Source organism: Dinoponera quadriceps, unplaced genomic scaffold (assembly GCF_001313825.1).
Source record: "Dinoponera quadriceps isolate SergipeBrazil2010 unplaced genomic scaffold, ASM131382v1 scaffold720, whole genome shotgun sequence".
In the NCBI taxonomy this organism is placed as follows: Eukaryota; Metazoa; Arthropoda; class Insecta; order Hymenoptera; family Formicidae; genus Dinoponera; species Dinoponera quadriceps.
The window spans coordinates 70350-74409 of NW_014554811.1; positions in this window are offsets into that span (position 1 = coordinate 70350).

Below are 4060 nucleotides of genomic sequence, written 5' to 3' on the forward strand. Positions count from 1 at the left end.
TTCGCAACTTCAGCAGTGTTTGCAGTTAAAGTTTGAATTTGCACGGATTCTTCATCATTTTCGACAGTCAGAACAGGCCACAGTTTTTTCCAGCATGATTTCAATGTCTCTGGCTTCAGTTCTCCCAACGATTCTTTTATGTTAATAATGCATTTCGCTATGTCAAATTTTTTCCAGCATTGCATAACGTTCATATCAGGATCAACTTCCATGGCGTCCAGTATGATTTTGAAGGTTCGCTTAAAATGTAATAAAGCTTAAAGATCTGGATTATTCCTTGATCCATGGGTTGAAGTAAAACCGTCGTATTAGATGGCAAAAATATCACCTTTACATTTGGATACCGATTATATACCGATTGGATCCTCGAATAAAGAAATTTTTAGCCGCGAATACAGGAACTGTGTCGCAATTTTTTTAACCCGCGAATAGTGAAAACGCGAATAAGGAAACCGTGAATAAGGAGCTTTCACTGTATATATATATATAATGGCTAATAGGAACGGTTGTTTTAGTGCTATATTTAATATTAATAATAACCTTATTCTTTAATGTTAATATTATTCTTTAAGAGCGTAGAGATGTCCATCATGTATCGCGAATGTACGAGAGATTTTGATCTGGAATCTAGGGTTGGTTCATACATGGAAAAATCGGGAATTGTGTTGTCGTTTGGTATAATAAATTTGTACATTCGCGATACACGACGGACATCTTTATCCTACCACAGAATAATCGATAACTTTAATATTAATATTAAATACAGCACTAAAACAACCGTGCTTCGGCTCTTTGGCCATTTAATTTCTATACATACGAGGGCGGTCCGATAAGTACTTAGCCTACAAAAGAAAAACGAAAATTTTGGAAAAGTGGCGATTTATTTCTCAACATAGTCTCTTTTTAGCTCGATACACTTGACCCAGCGATGCTCCAACTTCTTTAACCCATCTGAAAAATACGTTTTCTCGAAGTCTGCAAAGGCCTCCGTGGCGGCGATGACCTCCTCATTCGACTCAAATTTCTGCCCGGCGAGTGACTTTTCAAGTTTGGAAACAAAACAAAGTCGCACGGGGCCAAATCTGGAGAATACGGTGGATGGGGCAGCAGGTTCGTAGTCCAATTCGACCAATTTGGCCGAATGAGGAGGTCATCGCCGCCACGGAGGCCTACTTTGCAGACTTCGAGAAAACGTATTTTTCAGATGGGTTAAAGAAGTTGGAGCATCGCTGGGTCAAGTGTATCGAGCTAAAAGGAGACTATGTTGAGAAATAAATCGCCACTTTTCCAAAATTTTCGTTTTTCTTTTGTAGGCTAAGTACTTATCGGACTGCCCTCGTATATAATTCAAATTAATCATACTCGTCCATTACATCTTTTCCGTTACGCTTTTTCATTGTCAATGAAACGGCATCCTGATTAATCTTAACACGCGTGATAAAAAGCTCGGAAGTAGCCGCGACACAGCTGGCGATGTGAGGGTTAACCCACCGAGAGATGAATCGTCGAACCTCGCGAGCGCAAACCTCGTGACCTCCTCGGCAGCCTCTCTCGGATCCCTTTTGAGGGATAATCTACGAAGGGCTAGCCTAGGCAGGTAGGCAGGCCCCGATCGAGGGCTCGACGGATACGGTGAGCTACGCGCGCGTGTATTAAATTTCAACTCTCGCCCCGAGGCCAGACACGCCGCGGCTGGTTCCTGCCTTCGAAGGCGGAGGTGCAAGGTGCAGCGAGCCGACCTACGACCTTGGCAGTCACGAGCGAGCATCGCGCCGACGCGTACGTACTTTGCACGTGCAACACGCCGGCCGCACACGGAATACCGTTTCTTCCCGCACCTCCACGCAACATCGCGCGGATACACGCTACAGTCCGGGTTATACGGTGCGTCCGGTGTAATCAGCGTCTCTCGACGTGATCGTCATTCCACCCTTCGCCCGTAATTCATTCTTTAATTAGTTCCTTCGGAAGCGAGGAGTCTCCGACGCGCGGTGACTCTTCACTTTCTACGATCTACGAATACCATTAAATAGCAAAGCTGGCGTTGTAAGACGAAATTTGACCATGTTTATCTGCTAACCCTGACAATAATATGTTAGACCTACGAGGCCTACACGTGTTTTCTTTCGATTACCCTCTCTTTCATTTTGTGCAAGATGTTATATTCTATTTATGCTTTTCTATTATTTAGAAAAGAAAAAGTTGGGTCCATATAATCACTGCTACATAGTAAACATTTTTGTATTAAATTTAACATATTTCGCATGTCCCAAAACGATCCATCCAAATTTTTGTTAATAATTTAATACAAGTTTAATATATGTTGAAAAGTAACACAAATATTATGTAACAAATTAACACAAGATATGTGACACATAGATACTATTTGGAAGCAAATTGTATGTTAAATTAACATATTTATAATGTCAAATGTAACAAATGTTATTTTTATACTAAAAACAATGTTATCGATCGCTTTTTTTTATCGCGCTGTTCTTAAAATGTCGTCAATTTTGCCCGAAATCTTCTTAATTTATGTTCCATTTAATTGATGCAATCAATATCATTTGAAAAACATGTTTATTATTGATGAGATTTTAATTTGAGATTTTTAGTCAGTCATCTTACATACTATATTATTTCTACGCTCTAACTATACATGTATTTTGTCTAAGTTTTAAAATGACGACTGAGGGTACATAACTTGTCTGTAAATTTTAATGCACACACATACAAAATAGTCACACCAATAATATTCGGTAAAATTAATATCCATAATATATTAATCAAAGTATAAATTGTTATTTTGACACATACAAGTGTTATTTTAACACTTACACATGAATATCAAATCAACACAAAATATTGAGATAACATAAACACAATATGTTAAATTAACATATGGATATGTTAAAATTTAACACAAAAATTTTAACAACAACCGACTTCAACACAAGTACAAAATGTTTTTTACTGCGTATTATCAGTCCAATTCAATTAGTCTACAAGCAGACAATACATAAAACTTGACAATAAATATTGAATAATGTAAGTAATTAAAAAAATGCAAAAAATCTCGATTTTTATCATTCCTTCCGTGATGTAGGCTTAAAAGACGCATGATGTCATTTCAGCATCAAAATCGCGAATATTACTGTCAAAAATAGGATCATAGTACACAGCAAAATGTAAGTTGTAAGAATTAAGTAATAAGCAAATTGACCAATCACTGTCGATTATTCTTCATTTGTAAGGAACATAATCGACTGTGATTGGTCAATTTGTTTACTGCTTAAGTTTTACCGCTTACGTTTTTCTGTATGCCCTTAATCATGTGAAGTATCTCACGAAAATATTTGCTCACGACACGATTCGACTTTCCGCGCAGACAAAATTCGTTCGCAAGCGTGCTTTTCTCGTGAGTGCGATGTAAAGAGCGACGAGAGATACCGTCTCCCTCGGGGAAAAATCAGTCGCGAATTCGTCGAGAGACAGGCCTTTGGGAAAATCCTCCGCGTTAAATATCCTTCACAAAGACGCACTTACGTAAAGGGTTGGGGATTGAGGATTTACGTAAAAGACACCAGCGACATTTTCTACCGTATTAAATATAGCCATCTAATTCTAGCGTTACGTGCGTTTTCACATTATGCATATAACGCCCGACTCCGAGCAACAGACCTCGATATCCGTCCGATTTTACCACGATCATCCGATCAAACGGAAACGAGCTCGCGACCAACTTAGCGCCGATATCATTCGGCGAAAGCAACTTTATCTCGCCGGGATATTCGCGAGTGTATCGCCGGACCAGCGAAACAAGAGCCGGACGTCTGCGCCGAGCTCGCTCGCGCGCACCATCCATAGAGCGGATTTATTCCCGACGACACGGAGTCCACGAGAGCGGGGGGGACAGGGAGAGGGCGAGCGCAACGTGGCTAAGCATCGTTTTCACCATCGAGTCGGATAACACCGATGGAAACCGTCGCTTTCGCCTTTTGCCGATAGCGAGCCGCGATTCTCTCTCCTGTTTCTCTTTTCCTTCCCCCCCCCCCCCCCC